At 49.8% G+C, this 21066-nt stretch overlaps 1 long non-coding RNA gene across 1 annotated transcript in view; it reads right to left on the bottom strand.

Moving 5' to 3' along the window:
- Positions 1-20821, bottom strand: part of LOC146796258 (uncharacterized) — a 24327-nt gene extending 3506 nt beyond the window's left edge. The window contains exon 1 of the long non-coding RNA XR_014969912.1: positions 20602-20821. This is a non-coding gene — a long non-coding RNA (uncharacterized LOC146796258). The remainder of the gene's footprint in view (positions 1-20601) is intronic.
- Between the last annotated feature and the right edge of the window lie 245 nt (positions 20822-21066).

Here is a 21066-nt window from a genome sequence, read left to right on the forward strand (position 1 = left end):
CAATTATGCCTCAGTGGGCTAGGGTAAACTGGCAATTTCATCTGTTGTGCTCACAGCTCCAACAAAATAAGCAAATACACAAAATAAACATAATAAACCTAAAATTGTCAAGAACCCTGGTACACATGTGATACTCATCAGTAAAGCTTATAATCAATGCTTTTGAAATCTTTATTCAGTTTTATAAATTGGAGGCCACATAGACGTCCAAGTGGGCTCAAGAATGAAGAAAAGACGATTTGAGATTAGGTACCTCCTGACCTCTTTCAATGTAAAATCAATAATATTAAACAAAACATAACCACCATTCCTTATCAGAAAATACACTTTCCTCAATCTAGAGGCATGTAATACTACCTCACTTGCAGTTAAGGAGGCCTCAATATACTTTAACCCTTGTCCAGCCCAAGTGGGCGTGAGATATATATTAGCTCCTTCACTTTCATAAAGTTTTCCGTACTCCAGAGAACAATCTGAAAATAAGAAAAACCAACAAAACATCACATTAAAATTAGAAAGACAGTTATCTCCTGACAGCTCAGCAGAAGACTACAGCTTCTTATAGTATTGTCATCATAAGATAAAATAGCTGAATACAGCAAAATGTCGAAGCAGTACATGAACAGTGACCGCTGCCTCTTCCAGGCCAGATCACTCCACTCTCCCGCTCCAGTTTCCTGATTCCTGCATCGCCGAGTTTTCCCGCCGCTGCCTGCCGAGTTTTTCCCGCAGCTGCCTCCCTGCGGCCCCGCCCCCCTCCAATCCGATTCGCCGCCCCGCTCCCGCTGTAGGAGAGTAGGGTCTGCAATCCTATGATCACCCGGATTTCTTGCTTTTGCTTCATTGGTTTACGACTTTCCCTGGCTGTGGGCCTGCCAATCAGACCCACAGCCTAGCTGTTCTCTCTCGAAATTAACACATGTACATTAGGTGCATACACTAATTGGAACTGGGCCGCCTTGTCAGTCCCTGTCTCAGCATACCACAGGTATCCAGGGCATCGGTGTACCCAGGGCCTACCAGGGGCTGCAGCATGTATTATGCCACCCCTGGATGGCCGCCCAAATCTGACACAACTGGCTGCACGACAGCTGGGGCAAAGTGGTGTAATCACCCGTTGCTGTAGGTGTAGTATTCCTATACCTAACCCTAGAATGGACACATGGATTCCTATCAGTCACTCCTATGGCAGGCCTTATCAATCCTGAAGGCAGAGTGCGGGGAATCATGTGGGACGGTGCTCTGGCGCGAGCTGAGCCCGTCGACGGCTTGCGGAACCAAGTCCTAATAGCCGTTCCATGGTGACGCGTGCCAACTACTTTAAAATGCATTATAATCCTTGCGTTTATTTGCTAACTTTGGCATCGCATCACCTACACATGTCGAGTAAGGTGTCATACGAATTGGAATACGAACCCCTCGCCAATTCTGGCGACGGGGTTAGCATTCCCCCCTTTTAGAGGGGCACGACATGGAAGTAACCTTGAACCCCGGTTAAAAGTTGACTCAAGCCTCAGCATCACAAAATGGATGCTGCCACCAGACACAAGTCTGACCTCCTGCTGCTGGGAGACCTTCCAGCGGAGGGAGCTTGGACAAAGGGTTTCCTGTCGAGGGCGGTGTTAGCACCATCCCAGACAGGGTTTGTGTATCCCAGGTAGGCAGGGCTGAAAGGAAGGTGATTGCAAGTGGCACCCCGGTGCTCACTGTGCATAGCCCGGCTCAAACCAGTTTTGGGGGCAACCCTGCCCCTGAGCGGGGGCGAAGCCGGACAAAGGATAGGGGTGTAACCACCCCCCTCCTGGCCCCACCCATAGGTAGGACCTAGTCACGGGCCAGCCCCTTTTCTTAGAATAAAGGTAGGAGTGAGTCCCCTTCCCAAATTGGATAATTCTGAATCTTGAACTACTTTCCACGAAAGGAACTCTTGACTTTTCTGAAGACTCTCCCTTGTGGCTAAGGAGTAGCCACCCTGCACCAGCAGGCACCACCTAAGCGCTGTGCGGTTTGCTGTACGTCTCTCCTACGGATCAAGACTGCCCAGCTCGACGAGACCCGAGTTCCCTGCCATCTCTGACCTCTACCTACATCATCAGCCCAGCTGAGAGTCGTAGGTGCGACGAGACCTGCGGGACCGGCTATCTTCAGAACCTGCACGACGCTTATCTAACACGCCCACCGAGGGACCCTCGAGTGAGTGTACCTAGGGTTTGAGAAGCCCTAACCCTGAGCAGCTCCAGCACCGAAGTCTGCCTCCCCAGCATCCACGAGATCTGCGTGGGGGCCCTTCCGCTCCTTGCTGTTCACTGCGTTGTCCGACCACTCGCCGACCGGCTTGTGGCCCTCTTCACGACGCACCACGATAGTTTCATCACCGGTCTGGTCGCTCCAGATTGGCTCTTGCTCCCCTTCAACAGAGGAGTACCCCGGACCCTCCTGGTCCACTCCCAACGTCATCTTGACTCTACCGCGTGGGCTTGCCACTGCCAAGACCTGCTGCCCCATTCCTGGGCCCAGCATCATCGACAGCAGACACCTTCGTGGGACAGCTCACCCTCCATCCTGGTCGCCGCCGCGCCTCCTGGTCCGAGGAACAGCCGAGTCCGACGTCATCCACTCACCTGGTCGAGGTGACTTCAGCCGGTACCCTCCTGGTGCCCACACGATCGCTGGCTAGCGGTTGAGAACTGAGTCCCCTCTGCTTTCAGGTTTCCTTCATCACCGATCCAGGCTTGGATCTCGCTGAACATCGACCCTGGTCGCCTGCCAGCAACTTCTTCTTTCAGGCTCCTGAGACTACAACGAGGACTCCCGACATCTTGCCGAACTTCACGCAGCCACAGCCTCTGGGCTAGGTAATCCGAGCATTTCGGTGCTCCATCGCAGGTTCGCTCTACAAGTGTCCAGTTCCTTTTCGTTTAGTCCCACTGATCGCATCACTCCGGAATCAGTAACTCCAGACTCTAACCATTCGCATTTCACTGTTAGTGTAGATGGTTTCTCGTGCCCTCGGGCATTTGTGTAAATTGTGCAACTGAAGTATTTTCATAAGAGTTTTGTAGTGTGCTTAGCTCCCTGACTCATAAAGAGCCAGGGTAGTCTTGTTATAAATAAATATCCTTTATTTTCATAACAACTTGTCTGGTGTCCTTTCACTTGGCGTTCAAGGGGTATATGTGATGGTAAACAGCTGGCTTAACACGCCCTCTAGACTTTAGCCTAAAGACTGCTCGTATCCACGCTACTAGGATAGCTGGTCTATACGGTTGACTTACAACCAATCATCAATAAGGGTCGTTTGGAATGATACACAGTGATCACTAGAATAGTGAGCACCACATATCAGGCCAACTTCTCACATTGGTGAGCAGCGGTTGGGATTTGAGCTTGCTGTTGTTTTACCACACACGTATCCTAAGAATATCAAAGTGAAAGATCACATAAGTACCCAGGTACATATAACTTAACTTAGAATACTCTGAGTTCTACTGAACCAGCTGTTGTAGTGTAACAGGGCTTAGCACACCCTGACTACAACTCTTAGCAAGGGATCAGTAGGTAAACACATAGTGTAGGTAGGTGCATCACTTACACCTCACTAGAAAGCATGTCGGTCCACGGAGAGTCTGCGGAGACTCCCTTAGTGGTCAGTGACCCTCCACAGGTCGTGTCACGATATGCAGCTCTTAGCTTCAAGGAGATGAGACAACTGTGTGCCTCCAGGAAGCTAAACCAGGGTTCTAACCCTACCATCGCAGTTCTGATAGGTCTCTTAGAGGCATACGATGCTAGGAGGTCCTCTAACACAGGTCCCCCCAATGCTGATGGGAACATGCCTCCCTTAGAGGGAACCCTTGGTGACCCAGACCTCGACCCCCATACAGAGGAGGAGGATGAGGAAGAGTTATCAGGAGACGAGGCAAACAAAGGTCCAGTGGTAGTCGGCAGGCTTACGAGGACCAACTTAAGCAGGCATGAGAATGGAACTGGGGGAGCCCCGGGCCCACGCTCAAGCAGGCCTAACATTGGGAACGGACGAGCTAGGTCTCTCTCCAGAGGCTCTAACAGATCTGTTCATACACATGTCTCTCAGGCATCTTCTCAGAGAGGAATGACGTCCCCTCAGAGAAGGGAGCATGAAGCGAAGATGAGGGAAGTCAATCTGAGGATCGAGCGGGAAGAACTTGCCCTCGCCAAAGAAAGACTTGCCTTGGCCCGAGAGCAGAAATTAAGTGGGTTAGATCCCACTGGTGGCAGCATTCTCATTAGAGAGAAAGACAGGGGTATAGATACTAGACACCTGAGTAAAATAGTGCCCCCCTTTAAACAAGGGGACGACATCCACAGGTGGATAACTGCTTTGGAGAGGGCCTGCACTGTCCAGTGCGTCCCCCCTAGCCAGTGGGCAGCTATACTGTGGCTCTCCTTTGAAGGTAAAGGACGAGACAAGCTCCTCACTACTAGAGCTGAGGATGCAAACAACTACCAAGTCCTGAAGAAAACACTGATTGATGGGTTCGGCTTAACCACCGAGCAGTACCGGGTGCTGTTCAGGGACACCCAGAAAATTCAGTCTCAGGATTGGACTGACTTTGTCGATTGTGCCACTAAGGCTTTAGAAGGCTGGTTGCTGGGTAGCAAGGTTACTGATTACACAGGATTGTACAATCTTATCATGAGAGAACAGATTTTAAACAACTGTCAGAACCAATTGCTGCATCAGCACCTTGTCGACTCGGATCTGACCTCTCCCCAAGAATTGGGAAAGAAGGCAGACAGATGGGTCAGAACAAGGGTCAAGCAGAACCAGACTCAGAACCAGGGTGGTCAGAAGAAAGCAGACCAGAAGGGTAGTAACAAGAACGAACAAAATGACCAGAAGTCTTCGACAGGTCCCCAACAAACCAAAGAGGGTGGGGGTCAGGCTTCACAGAAGAAGAAGACTCAAGAAGGCCAGTCAAAAAGGTGGTGCCAATACTGTAAAAGTAAGACTCACTGGTTTAGTGAGTGCACCAAGAAAGGAGGGCAAACTCCTGCCACTGCAGCCCATAAGGCACCTGCACCCCCTAGTACAGTCAGCAGTGGTAGTGCGCCTCCCAAGGCATTAGTTGGGTTACCCTTGGGAACCGAGGGGAGTGACGACTTAGTCAGCACGCTCACTCAGGCCGTCCTTGTCTGTACAGGGGATATGGATATGTCCCCTGATGCCAGTCCCAATACTTTGGGCAAATACAGACAGACACCTTTGATCAATGGAAAAGTGGCTCAGGCCTACAGGGACACTTGTGCCAGTGTCACCATGGTGACGCCTAACTTTGTGGACCCTGGACAGATCATGCTAGGTACCGATTACCTAGTGACCAATGCCAGCAATGTCACTACCAATCACAGTATGGCAGGTGTTGATTTCTCCTGGGGAGGGGTAAGTGGCCCGAAAAAGGTTGTGGTTAGTTCAGACCTCCCCGTAGAATGTCTGTTGGGCAATGATTTGGAAACGTCACAATGGTCAGAAGTGGAGCAGAGGACTCACATGGAAATGTTAGGCTTGCCAGCACATGTCCTTGCTGTGACCAGGTCACAGGCCAAAAGATGCCCCACTGAACAGGTGCTGGATCCTGGAAGAACGGACCAGACACCTTCCAAGAAAAGGAGCAGTAAGGGTAAGACTTTGCCTTCCCCCTTGCCCCAGGTCGTGGATCAAGTCTCTGAGGAGGCTGACCTTAAAGAACTGAGGGAAACTGAGCCGAAAGAGCTTGAACCTGGTCAGGTTAAGTTTCTGGGCTCAGGGGGACCCTCCAGGGAAGACCTGGGGAAGGCACAGTTAGACTGCCCCTCACTTGAACCCCTCAGACAGCAGGCTGCTGCTGAGGCTGCAGGGAACGCCACAGGTACCCACAACGTGTACTGGGACGATGGACTCCTGTACTCCGAGGCAAGAGACCCCAAACCTGGCGCGACCAGGAGGCTGGTCATCCCCTTGTCTCTGAGAGGTTTCCTTCTTACCTTGGCCCATGAGATTCCCCTTGCAGGTCACTTAGGCCAGAATAAGACTTGGGACAGAATTGTTCCACACTTTCACTGGCCCCACATGTCCGAAGATACGAAGGAGTTTTGCCGCTCCTGTGTCACTTGCCAAGCCAGTGGTAAGTCAGGTGGCACGACAAAGGCCCCCCTCATACCACTGCCGGTGGTGGGGGTACCCTTTGAACGAGTGGGGATCGACATTGTCGGACCAATGGAACCCCAGACAGCATCAGGGCACAAGTTTATACTGGTGGTGGTGGACCACGCCACCAGGTATCCTGAAGCTATTCCCCTTAGGACCACTACAGCCCCTGTTGTGGCACGAGCCCTAGTTGGAGTGTTCTCCAGAGTGGGCTTCCCTAAGGAGGTTGTCTCAGACAGAGGTGCAAACTTCATGTCGGTATATCTGACTGCTATGTGGAAGGAGTGTGGTGTCAACTACAAATTCACCACACCCTATCACCCACAATGCAATGGGCTTGTTGAGAGATTCAACAGGACCCTAAAAGGGATGATTCACGGACTACCTGAAAAGCTTCGGCGGAGATGGGATGTCCTAATACCCTGGCTTTTGTTCGCCTACAGAGAGGTCCCGCAGAAGGGGGTTGGCTACAGCCCTTTTGAGCTTCTGTTCGGACATCCTGTAAGGGGACCCCTTTGTTTGGTAAAGGAAGGATGGGAGAGACCTCTCAGAAAGCCGGCATCAAACATTGTGGACTATGTGCTCGGCCTTCGCTCGCGGATGGCGGAGTACATGGAAAAGGCATCTAAAAACCTTGAGGCGAGCCAAGAATTACAAAAAGCTTGGCACAACCAAAAGGCTGTCCTGACTGTGTACCAGCCTGGACAAGAGGTGTGGGTGCTGGAGCCAGTGGCCCCAGCAGCACTCAAAGACAAATGGTCTGGGCCCCACACGATCATTGAGCAAAAGGGAGAAGTCACCTACTTGGTAGACCTGGGAACTCCCCGGAGCCCCCACAGGGTGCTCCATGTAAACAGGCTCAAGGCATATGTCGACAGGGAGGGCATGGGCTTGCTCATGGCCACAGATGAGGGACAGGAGGAGGAGAGTGACCCTCTCCCGGACCTGCTCTCTCAGAACCCTGACGATGGGTCAGTAGATGGTGTTGTCTTTTGTGGCAGCCTCTCTGGACATCAACAAAAGGATTGTAAACAGGTTCTTCAATCCTTTCGACATATGTTCTCTCTGACACCCAGTCAGACCAATTGGTGTACCCATGAGGTCGACACTGGGGACAGTCTGCCCGTAAAGAGTAAAATCTATCGGCAGCCTGATCGTGTCAGAGACTGCATCAAGACAGAGGTGCAGAAAATGTTGGAGCTGGGAGTCATTGAACCCTCGGACAGCCACTGGGCTAGTCCCGTAGTTCTCGTGCCGAAACCTCACACCCAGGGCGGTAAGAAAGAGATGAGGTTTTGCGTGGACTACAGAGGTCTTAATGCAGTCAATCAGACTGACGCCCACCCGATACCAAGAGCAGACGAACTTATCGACCGGTTGGCTTCGGCCAGCTACTTAAGTACGTTTGACCTGACAGCTGGGTATTGGCAAATCAGGTTAGCTGAGGAGGCCAAGCCCAAAACAGCATTTTCTACCCCGGGTGGGCATTATCAGTTCGTGGTAATGCCCTTTGGTTTGAAAAATGCACCTGCCACCTTCCAAAGGCTGGTGAATCGAGTTCTCACTGGGTTGGACGACTTCTGTGCGGCGTATCTGGACGATATCGCTGTCTTTAGCTCCACCTGGGAGGATCACCTGGTCCACCTGAGGAAAGTGTTAGAGGCCCTGCAAAAGGCAGGCCTCACTATCAAGGCCACTAAGTGCCAGATAGGGCAGACACAGGTTGTATACCTGGGCCACCTTGTAGGTGGAGGCCAGGTTCAGCCATTGGAGAGCAAAATACAGGCCATCCAGGACTGGGCTCCTCCAACCACCCAGACTCAGGTTCGAGCTTTCTTGGGCCTGACTGGTTATTACCGGAAATTTGTCAGAAATTATGGATCCATTGTGACCCCGCTAAACGACCTGACAAGTAAAAAGATGCCAAAAAAGTTCAGTGGACAGCAAGCTGTCAGAAGGCATTCGATGACCTAAAGCAGGCCATGTGCACAGCACCTATCCTAAAGAGTCCAGACTACTCCAAACCATTCATTGTCCAAACAGACGCTTCGGAGTTGGGTGTGGGAGCTGTTCTATCTCAGCTGAATTTTGATGGTCATGACCAGCCCATAGCTTTTATTAGCAGGAGGCTGACCCCCAGAGAGAAGAATTGGTCAGCTATTGAGAGGGAGGCCTTTGCTGTGGTTTGGGCCCTGAAGAAGTTGAGGCCATACTTGTTTGGCACCCACTTCAAGATTCAGACCGACCATAAGCCCCTCTTGTGGCTAAATCAAATGAAGGGTGAAAACCCCAAACTAATTAGGTGGTCCATTTCCCTACAGGGGATGGACTTCACAGTGGAGCATAGACCTGGCACTGATCATGGCAATGCAGATGGGCTCTCCAGGTATTTCCACTTAGAGCAAGAAGACTCACCTGGTCAAGGTTAGCTTATTGTCCCAAAGTTTGGGGGGGGTCATGTAGGAGAGTAGGGTCTGCAATCCTATGATCACCCGGATTTTTTGCTTTTCCTTCATTGGTTTACGACTTTCCCTGGCTGTGGGCCTGCCAATCAGACCCACAGCCTAGCTGTTCTCTCTCGAAATTAACACATGTACATTAGGTGCATACACTAATTGGAACTGGGCCGCCTTGTCAGTCCCTGTCTCAGCATACCACAGGTATCCAGGGCATCGGTGTACCCAGGGCCTACCAGGGGCTGCAGCATGTATTATGCCACCCCTGGATGGCCGCCCAAATCTGACACAACTGGCTGCACGACAGCTGGGGCAAAGTGGTGTAATCACCCGTTGCTGTAGGTGTAGTATTCCTATACCTAACCCTAGAATGGACACATGGATTCCTATCAGTCACTCCTATGGCAGGGTGCGGGGAATCATGTGGGACGGTGCTCTGGCGCGAGCTGAGCCCGTCGACGGCTTGCGGAACCAAGTCCTAATAGCCGTTCCATGGTGATGCGTGCCAACTACTTTAAAATGCATTATAATCCTTGCGGTTATTTGCTAACTTTGGCATCGCATCACCTACACATGTCGAGTAAGGTGTCATACGAATTGGAATATGAACCCCTCGCCAATTCTGGCGACGGGGTTAGCATTCCCCCCTTTTAGAGGGACATGACATGGAAGTAACCTTGAACCCCGGTTAAAAGTTGACTCAAGCCTCAGCATCACAAAATGGATGCTGCCACCAGACACAAGTCTGACCTCCTGCTGCTGGGAGACCTTCCAGCGGAGGGAGCTTGGACAAAGGGTTTCCTGTCGAGGGCGGTGTTAGCACCATCCCAGACAGGGTTTGTGTATCCCAGGTAGGCAGGGCTGAAAGGAAGGTGATTGCAAGTGGCACCCCGGTGCTCACTGTGCATAGCCCGGCTCAAACCAGTTTCGGGGGCAACCCTGCCCCTGAGCGGGGGCGAAGCCGGACAAAGGATAGGGGTGTAACCACCCCCCTCCTGGCCCCACCCATAGGTAGGACCTAGTCACGGGCCAGCCCCTTTTCTTAGAATAAAGGTAGGAGTGAGTCCCCTTCCCAAATTGGATAATTCTGAATCTTGAACTACTTTCCACGAAAGGAACTCTTGACTTTTCTGAAGACTCTCCCTTCTGGCTAAGGAGTAGCCACCCTGCACCAGCAGGCACCACCTAAGCGCTTGCGGTTTGCTGTACGTCTCTCCTACGGATCAAGACTGCCCAGCTCGACGAGACCCGAGTTCCCTGCCATCTCTGACATCTACCTACATCATCAGCCCAGCTGAGAGTCGTAGGTGCGACGAGACCTGCGGGACCGGCTATCTTCAGAACCTGCACGACGCTTATCTAACACGCCCACCGAGGGACCCTCGAGTGAGTGTACCTAGGGTTTGAGAAGCCCTAACCCTGAGCAGCTCCAGCACCGAAGTCTGCCTCCCCAGCATCCACGAGATCTGCGTGGGGGCCCTTCCGCTCCTTGCTGTTCACTGCGTTGTCCGACCACTCGCCGACCGGCTTGTGGCCCTCTTCACGACGCACCACGATAGTTTCATCACCGGTCTGGTCGCTCCAGATTGGCTCTTGCTCCCCTTCAACAGAGGAGTACCCCGGACCCTCCTGGTCCACTCCCAACGTCATCTTGACTCTACCGCGTGGGCTTGCCACTGCCAAGACCTGCTGCCCCATTCCTGGGCCCAGCATCATCGACAGCAGACACCTTCGTGGGACAGCTCGCCCTCCATCCTGGTCGCCGCCGCGCCTCCTGGTCCGAGGAACAGCCGAGTCCGACGTCATCCACTCACCTGGTCGAGGTGACTTCAGCCGGTACCCTCCTGGTGCCCACACGATCGCTGGCTAGCGGTTGAGAACTGAGTCCCCTCTGCTTTCAGGTTTCCTTCATCACCGATCCAGGCTTGGATCTCGCTGAACATCGACCCTGGTCGCCTGCCAGCAACTTCTTCTTTCAGGCTCCTGAGACTACAACGAGGACTCCCGACATCTTGCCGAACTTAACGCAGCCACAGCCTCTGGGCTAGGTAATCCGAGCATTTCGGTGCTCCATCGCAGGTTCGCTCTACAAGTGTCCAGTTCCTTTTCGTTTAGTTCCACTGATCGGATCACTCCGGAATCAGTAACTCCAGACTCTAACCATTCGCATTTCACTGTTAGTGTAGATGGTTTCTCGTGCATTTGTGTAAATTGTGCAACTGAAGTATTTTCATAAGAGTTTTGTAGTGTGCTTAGCTCCCTGACTCATAAAGAGCCAGGGTAGTCTTGTTATAAATAAATATCCTTTATTTTCATAACAACTTGTGTGGTGTCCTTTCACTTGGCGTTCAAGGGGTATATGTGATGGTAAACAGCTGGCTTAACACGCCCTCTAGAGTTTAGCCTAAAGACTGCTCGTATCCACGCTACTAGGATAGCTGGTCTATACGGTTGACTTACAACCAATCATCAATAAGGGTCGTTTGGAATGATACACAGTGATCACTAGAATAGTGAGCACCACATATCAGGCCAACTTCTCACACCCGCCACCCAGCTGACCCTCCCTCCCGGCTCCTTACTTAAGGGGACCAAGGGGACTGCTGCAGTGTGACCGCTGCCTCTTCCAGGCCAGATCACTCCACTCTCCCGCACCAGCTTCCTTATTCCTGCATCGTCGAGTTTTCCCGCCGCTGCCTGCCGAGTTTTTCCTGCCGCTGCCTCCCTGCGGCCCCGCCCCCCTCCAATCCCATTCGCCGCCCCGCTCCCGCCACCCAGCTGACCCTCCCTCCCGGCTCCTTACTTATGACACCCCCTAAACGACCGCGCAGCGGGAGTGCCTATTGAGCGCCGAAGGTGCGCCAAAGGTAAGCCCGTCTGCGCCCGTCCGTGCCTGGACCGCGCCCAGCGCCAGACCCCCTGGTCCGCGTCGCCACCGGCGCACCCAACTCACCTACAACGCCACAACCCTCCTCGCACTCAACGCCGGACAAAACAACGCCTGCCACCATGCCACCCCGAGACGCACCCACGGACCCTTCTCCTGCCTTGCCTGCCGATTCTCCTGCCTCCGAGCCTGCACCGCACCAGCCAAACCGAGCCCCAGCAACAACCATCTGAAGTGCATCCTGCTCAATACCCGCTCCATCCACCGACACGCCATCGAACTCTGGAACCTCCTCGACTCGACATCACCAGACATCGCCTTCCTGACGGAAACCTGGACGAACGCCTCCTCTGCGCCCGACATCGCCATAGCCATCCCGGACGGATACAAGATCACCAGGAGGGACCGCGTCAACCAGACGGGTGGAGGCATCGCCATCGCCCACAAGAACACCATCCGCATCACGACCAACTCAGATGACACCCTCACCTCCGCCGAACACCTCCACTTCCAGATACACTCCGACCCCAAGACCACGCTCAGAGGCACCCTCATCTACAGACCACCGGGACCACGCACACAATTCAGCAAAGTCATCACAGATTTCGTCAGCCCACACGCCATCAACTCCACCGACTACATCCTCCTAGGGGATCTCAACTTCCACCTGGAGAACAACAAGGACCGCAACACCGTCGCCCTGCTGGACAACCTTGCCAACCTCGGACTCAAGCAACTGGTAACCACCCCCACCCACTACGCCGGCCACACGCTTGACCCAGTCTTCTCAACCAGCAAGCACGTCGCCTTCAGCCACGCCAGCAAACTCCAGTGGACCGACCACAGCTGCGTCCACTTCAGCTTCAGAAAAACGACGACCCACCACCACCCGCAACAAGCCCCTCGAAGGAACTGGAACAAGATCACAAACGACCAACTCACCACCTTCCTCAGCCAGAACCCCCCCACCAGCTCAATGGACCCCAACGAAGCCATCAACAACCTCACTTAGTGGATCACCAACTGCGCTGATGCCCTTGCACCACTGAAGAACCCCCCCAACAGACGCGGCAGCAAGAAAACCCCCTGGTTCACCGACGAACTCATCACCTCCAAGAAGAACTGCCGCTCCCTGGAGAATACCTGGTGCACCAACCAGACCACAGACAACATGACTGCCCTCAAGCACGCCACCCACAAACACCACCAACTGATCCGCGCCACGAAGAAGACAGTCTTCAAGGAACGATTGGACAACAACACCCACAACAGCAAAGAACTCTTCACCATCGTCAAAGAGCTCTCCAACCCCGACGCCGGAAACAACGACATCACTCCCTCGCAAGACCTCTGCGACTCTCTTGCCGCCTTCTTCCACGACAAGATCGCCAACATACACAACAGCTTTGGCCCTCCTACCACGACCCCTACCACCGAACCGACGCCACCCTCCGCACCTGGACCCCGGTCAGCACCGAAGACACAACACGCACGATGAACACCATCCACTCCGGATCCCCCATGGTACCCTGTCCACACCACATCTTCAACTCGGCCGACTACATCATCGCACCCCACCTCCGCGACATCATCAATGCCTCCTTCAACACTGCCACCTTCCTGGATTGCTGGAAACACGCCGAGATCAGCGCCCTGCTGAAGAAACCTACAGCTGACCCCACCACCTCAAGAACTTCCGCCCCATCTCGCTCCTCCCGTTTTCTGCCAAAGTCATCGAGAAGACCGTCAACAGACAGCTAGCCGCCTTCCTTGAGACCAACGGCTCCCTCGACCACTCGCAGTCCGGCTTCCAAGCCAACCACAGCACGGAGACCGCCCTCATCGCAGCCACAGACGACATCAGATCCCTACTGGACAACGGGGAAACAGCGGCCCTCATCCTCCTGGACCTCTCCGCAGCATTCGACACTGTCTGCCACCGCACCCTGGTACAACGCCTGAACAAGGCCAGAATCCAGGAGAAGGCCCTTGAGTGGATCACCTAATTCCTCGCCGGAAGAAGTCAGAGAGTCCGCCTTCCCCCATTCCGGTCAGCGGCCACTGAAGTCATCTGCGGCGTTCCACAGGGGTCATCGCTCAGCCCCACCCTCTTCAACGTCTACATGAGCCCCCTCACAGCCATCGCACGCCAACACGACCTCAAGATCATCACCTACGCCGACGACACCCAGCTCATCCTCTCCCTCACCAACGACCCGGACACCGCCAGAGCCAGCCTACACGAAGGGATGAAAGACGTCGCCGAATGGATGAAGAACAGCCGCCTGAAACTGAACTCAGACAAGATGGAGGTTCTCATCCTGGGGTCATCACCCTCCGCCTGGGACGACTCCTGGTGGCCCCCTGCCCTGGGCGCCACCCCCAAGCCAACGGACCACGCACGCAACCTGGGCTTCATCCTGGACTCCTCCCTCTCAATGTCCAGACCAGTCAACGCCAACTCGTCTTCGTGCTTCAACACCCTGCGCATGCTTCGAAAGATCTTCCGATGGATACCCACCGAGACCAGGAAGACAGTCACCCAAGCCCTCGTCACCAACCGGCTGGACTACGGGAACGCCCTCTACGCCGGCACCACCACCACCACCAAACTCCAGAAGAAACTCCAACGAATCCAGAACGCCTCAGCTCGACTGGTCCTGGACATCCCCTGTCACAGCCACATCTCCGGACATCTGAGAGACCTTCACTGGCTCCCTGTCAACAAAAGGATCACGTTCAGACTCCTCACCCACGCACACAAGGCCCTCCACGACCTGGGCCCCAAGCTCCTCAACAACCGTCTGACCTTCCACCAGCCCACCCGCCAGCTCTGCTCCGCCAGCCTCGCCCTCGCCGCCGTTCCACGCATCCACAGAGCCACAGCCGGAGGAAGATCCTTCTCCTACCTGGCGGCCAAGACATGGAACTCCCTCCCCATCCACCTCCGGACAACCCAGGACCATCTCGCCTTCAGAAAGCAACTCAAGACCTGGCTGTTCGAGCAGTAACTCCCCCCCCCCCCCAGTGCCTTGAGACCCTCCGGGTGAGTAGCGCGCTATACAAATGCCATTGATTGATTGATTGATTGAACACAAACATAGCTAGGAGTGTTACAAGTGAACAACTATCTCCTCATAACAATTGAAACCTCTTGGCTCCATGCTATCAAAGGATAAGGTGTACCTTGACTCTAGTATCTTTAGTTTCTTCTCTCTGTTGTCACCTCCACACTTCCTTAGGGATTCCATCAATGGCACTGTATCTAAGTGGTCGATTATGATGCCGGATGGACCCAAGTCCATCCGGCATCGTTCTGGAACTGGAACCAAACGACCTCCAGTTGTCTGTTTCAGCCCAGGAATTAGGATGCGACAGAGCCCTGTTCGATCACAATCATATACTTTGCTAATAGAGCTTGCATTCCAAATGGAATGCATGCTCTCATAGCAAAGAGCAGGGGTGCAGTTCATCCCTGCACCCCGTTGCAGGCACCTTAAGGTGCCCGCAAATGGGTGCAAGGATCAACAGGGGAGCACCCTAGGCCACCATTCAGTGGCCTTACTCCCTTGGGGGATCTGCTGGGGGCCCTAACGCTGCTTCCAAATGCCATTTTGTGCCAGAAAGGCTGGCACAAAAAGGCAGTGGGAAACTGCCATTGTAATCCCTCAGCCTGAAAGAGCCTGCCAGAGGTTACTGTGGGCCTGCTGAATTGCGGATGGCCTCTCTGAGCCTGTCGTAAGCCGTTCGGATTCCCTTCCGACTGAGCCCACCGAAATGGCTCGGTCGGAAGGGAATCCAAATCGGTGATTACAATGCGGGCAGGAGGGCACCCACCGACGGTCAGACCCCTTTCTGCCTACATCATAATGAGGCCCTAAATGTACTCTCTTCACTATTGTGGACTTGAGAAAAATCCCTTGGCACTGGATAAGATGTATCTAGATTTTTATTGCCCTTTAGTGCTGGAGACTTTTACGTACTTGTATTGTGGTGCCACGTACATACATTTTGGGGCACATGCATTTTAGAATGAACAATATTTCTCAGAAATTACCAACAAAAACCTGAACCTCAAATTTATCAATAATATCAGTGAAATGGAGGTGGAATTTCTTGATGTGAAATTGTTGGTGAGTGACAACAGACTTACATTGCTGTTGAGCACAACTTTCTCCTTTGAAGATACCAAATTGAATAGGGATAAGGGGTATACACTTCCTGCTTCCTACAATTTACGAAGTTCCATAGCCAATAAAAAGCTGTTTTACAAAAACAAAAGTACCTCAGTAGTAGTTTGATAGTAATGCATTATCGCAGTACCCGTATAGTGAACAAACACAACCTACAGTTTCAATAGTTAAACATATACCAATAAAAACACAACTAGCCATAAATCTCCAAATCCATATTTCATCTAAGTGCTCAGTGTAAATATAATTTTAAAAATTTATGGGGGTACCACGGTACTCTGAAAGAAAGACTAGTGAAAGCAAAACGATTGTGCTGATGACACTGATGATCATATTGAACTTTGGCCTTTTCTCAAAAGTACAGTCGTACCCAAACAACTATTTTCAAGAATGAATACCATAATAAACAACATGATATGATTAGAGACAAATTACATCAATGATATCTTCCAAGATGTCCTCAATAATTGTCATTTACACTGCAATCAGTGATGTCATAAATACTGTCATAGAACATGTCATGAGTAATGTAACATGTGAGGTCATAAAAAGTGCATGGCAGGGGCGCAAGTAACTGGTGAATATCTGTGTTTTGTTATTCAAAACATTAATGTTGTCACTGACATATTCACCTAACTATAACATGGGGGTATGCTGCTCTTTGTGTGGGAACAAGCCTAGAGGGATTGCACAAAGCCCAGCTATCACAAAACCCAGACATGTATTCAGAGACAGGCACAGGCACAGGCACAGAATGGTTAAAGTAAGAAAAATACCAACTTTCTAAAAGTGGATTTTTAGATTTACAATTTAAAATCCAACTTCACCATCAATTGTGTTTTTAAATTGTGAGCCCAGAGACACCAAACTCTAATTTTGTATCTTCTCCTAATTGGATATTACACTTAAAAGGTATTTAAGGCAACATCAATGTTAACCTATGGGAGAGACTGGCCTTGCAGTACTGAAAAACTCATTTAGGAGTATTTCACTACCAGGACATGTAAAACGTAAAAGTTCATGTCCCACTTCATAAACACACTACACCCTGCCCATTGGGATACATATGGCCCGCTTAAGGGCAACTTTCATGTAATACAAAAGGAAGGTGTGGGCCTGGAATGTAGATTAACTTGCTAGGTTGAAATGGTAGTTTTTTAAACTGCACACACAGGCTGCAATAGCAGGCATGAACCATGTTTAAAGGGCTACTGATTGGGTGAAACAATCAATGCTGCAGGCCCTCTAGTAGAATTTAATTTACAGGCCATGGGCACATATAGTGCCCTTTACTAGGGACTATAAAGTTAATTGGATACGTCAATTTTACCATGTTTAGATTACAGTGTATATGCACTTTAACTCTGGTTGTAAGTGGTAAAAGTGCCCAGAATCCTAAAGCCAGCAAAAAGTAGGTTAGCAAAACAGGTGGTCAGAAGGCAAATTGTTAGGGGAAACCATGCCAAAGATCCTAGGTCTAACACCCATGCACTGCTTATATCATAGCCTTTCATATTACATCACTTATAGCATGCTAAATCATAGCATTCAAAACAACACTCATGACAACTCAATTGACATCATTTATCGGAGAGTGTGCATGATATATCACACCTATTTCTCTCTCTCTCTCTATTTCTCTTTCGACCTCGCTCCAACTTACATTTCAACACACCTCTGAGAATGCTCTGGCCGTTTCTTCCAATTCAACTGTGATCAATAGACCTTTTGTCGCAGCCTAAGAGGACAAGGGGTTAGCAAAAATTTAGACCTTAAAATACAGTTCGATGATTAGGACCACACAATAAATGTTTGAATCAGTAATTTGAAGTAAAAAAGATTTATTTCATACTCAAAGCCATAGTGATGTTTCTTATGTTATGTTATAAAATTTGTAGAGTGCATGGCTACCCCAGCAAAGGGGCGTCCCAGCGCTAATCATAGACAGCAAAAGGAAGACCAGCGAAGCCAACACCCCAATCCGTTAATTAGAGAACAGACAGATTTTTATAGCCTTACGGAAAGCTATGAGATCATAAATGCATCTAATGTTTACCGGGAGGGAGTTCCAAAGTTTCGGAGCTAAAGCTCGAAACAAACGTCCTCTTGCTCTGGGTTTCTTGACCCGCGGTATAACCGCCAGGTGTTGATTGTAGGAGCACAAAAGACATGATGGCGTGTACCGAGTAAGAAGAGCTGCCTGAATTTCTGGGGATTGGAAGTTGAAAATCCGGTGAGTGATACACAGAGTTTTAAAAAGAACACACTTTTCCACAGGGAGCCAATGGAATCTGTTAATGAATTCTGAAATATGGCAGGTCCTGGGAAGCCCAAACAACAGTCGAGCAGCCGCATTCTGTATTCTCTGGAGGTGCTGTGTATCTGCTCTATTAACTCACAGATATAGAGCTCTGGCATAGTCCAACCTAGACAGTATGGCAGCCTGGACGATGACCTGTCGGAATTTGGCCTAAAAAAAGTCCAACAGAGGTTTAAGAACTCGGAGGAGTCCGAAACAAACACCGGCCACAGTCTTAGTTTGATGCCCACATTTTTTACTGTCTGCTTAGGTGAGGGTGGAGGACCAAGAGTCGAGGGCCACCATTGTTCACTCCACAAATGTATGTTTTTACCTACCAGCAAGATTTCTGATTTGGTGGCGTTAAGTTGAAGGCAATTTGATGTCATCTAGTTCGCGACCTCTGGTAAATCCTCCCTAATTTTAGCAGCATCTAGGTCAGGGTTATTAGACAGAGCGATCACTAACTGTGTGTCGACTGCATAAGAGACAACTGTCAGGCCTCTATCTTTTGCCAATGCTGCCAAGGGCCCGATATATATATGTTAAAGAGGGTCGGAGTCAGGGTCCGGCCCTGTGGAACACCCTGGCGGACACTGTGCATCTGTGAACAAAAAGGGGGGGCGATCACTTGAAATGATCTGTCCGAGAGGAATGAGGAAAGCCACCCCAGGGCCGTGCCACTGATGTCAATGTCCTCCAGGCGCTGCAGAAGAATCTGGTGAGACACAGTGTCAAATGCGGCACTTAAGTCCAATAAAATTAGAGCAGAAGTGCCACCAGAGTCCAGAGAGTTATGCAGATGTTCCGTGACCGCCAGGAGAGCTGACTCCATACTATGATGTTATATATCAATCTCATTAACATAGCATAAAAGTATTAGATAACCAAAGGGAGACCAAAGAGTTTTACAATATTGGTTCTCAACATCAAAGAACATATAAGGATATCAGCAGCCATGACACAGAAAAGAAGGAAAAGGATTTGATGGCAAGACAAATGGTTTCGATCCTTCTCCCCATAAACAGAAAAGATTTGCAGCATCTATTAAGCCCAACACTAACTTAAGGAAAGGGCAAACCCTTTTGACTTAAGAAAGCAAGAAAGGTGGCAGCGTCAGAACCTCTGTAGACGTTCTATAAGTAAAGGGTCATGCATAGCATGAAGCCACACAATCAGAAGTGTCAAGAGAGGTCTGTACCTCTCCAAGTCTAAAAGTAATCTGACTAACCCCAAGGTGGGTTCACTAATTAAAATGCACAAAGAACATTTGAGAAATATGACCTCATACGTATCACAGTAAATTTCCAGATGCCAAGAAAGAACCTGGCGCCTTGAACACCACTCCCATATTCCAGTCTCTACTTCCAAGGAGTCCTTGTTTTCCCCCCATCTGATAGCACCAGCTGGTAACACCCCCTTTGTTCTCCTTTAAAATTATTTAACCTTGCCAGTTCTTCCTCACCTCACTAACTCCGAAATACAATGTGCTTTCCAGTAACTAAGGAAGACCTTTGTTCTGCACCTGCAGAACAGACAAAACATGCAGAAATACAACTTTCATGTTAATGATGACTGTTTTGACTGCACGCTTAAGGCCCACAATTGTGCTAACTTAACCTTTCTCTTTAAATGCATTTTAGTTCTACAACCTACATATGATCTAATGTGTGAAATGTTTAATAACATAATCAACAATTTTATACTGTACTCTTACATATGGCACAATATGCTAATACATGTATTTGTAAGCAAACATTTACAACTTTACAAAGAATATTAGAACAACAAGCTATCTAGCCGTCATTTTCAAGAATGTATATTACTCACACAGACTCAGACCATTTACCGATTTCTTAGGTGGCAGTATTTATTTACTCATCATTATGTCTTTTAGATCAATGTAATTTCTTTTTTTTTCATCAGACTAAGGGAAATCATAACTGTTCCCACATTAAACATACATTCAAATCATATTCTTTACAACCAAATATCCCAATTATTACAAAAAAGCACAATATATTTGACAAAAATGATTTACAGGAACAAGAGTAAAAGGTTGTACTCTTAAGCCAGTCATAATTAGGAAAACGAAGCAACCATTATCTCAATTCATTTGACATTTTGTTCATTCATTATAAGGCTGCTGCCAGTGGGAACACCATTTAGACTCTTCAGGATAGTCCTATTTATACAGAAACACTATTCCCTGTGAGTGGATATGCATCTATTAAATATATTCCCAGGGTTAAGAAAATGCCAGAAAATGCTGACGCGTTTCAAGGTCCCTATACAATTTTTGGGGTTCTCTTCAGTGCTGTGGCTGAGTACAATCTGAAAAGTCAAAAACAAAATATAAAAGAAATATATTTCTAACCTCTCCTAAATTCATTGTTAGAATTGTGACTAAGTATAGATTTCCTTTTTTATGGTACCTGCTAGTTTATGTCTCTGATGTTGCCGCCTGTATCTTTACTTCCAGTAATCGTTGCTTTTGAGTGGCACCGTTCGACAATGTAAGAATGGTGGTGATTGGTATAGCCATGATTTCAACAGATTGGAAGGATTTTTGGAAAACAATGAAAGTCAGCGCAACTTACTTATCGGTGATTCTGAAAAAGGTCTTTGTTTATTCAACTCAGGTACGGTCTTGTGCTGTGGTTCCGACCTCCTTCAATTTTAGTTCTGTCGAAATTCTGGAATAAATAGAATGTGTGGAATGAGTCTTCTTTGTTCCATAAACCCTTTGAGTTTTTCGACAGGAGGCTGCGCAAACCTTTCATCAACTAACTTGCAAGAGTTCTTTTCTTAGGAGTTCCTCGTGTGAATCATTAATGCGGCTGAATTTCGAACTTCCGGTTTGCCGATCATTTATACACAGCGTTCCATGCTACTACTGATGTTGCATTCTGGGATTTGAAGTGAATCAAGTTCAGAACAGGTGTCGTTCACTACTACGTCACCGGCCCTGCTGAGGCAGAAATTCTATGTAGACCCCACAGAGAGGTAGTGGCGGTCTGTACCTCTTGGGGTTACTTAGCACATTTAGGTTCGGCCTATTTCAG

Source organism: Triturus cristatus, chromosome 10 (assembly GCF_964204655.1).
Source record: "Triturus cristatus chromosome 10, aTriCri1.1, whole genome shotgun sequence".
NCBI lineage: Eukaryota > Metazoa > Chordata > Amphibia > Caudata > Salamandridae > Triturus > Triturus cristatus.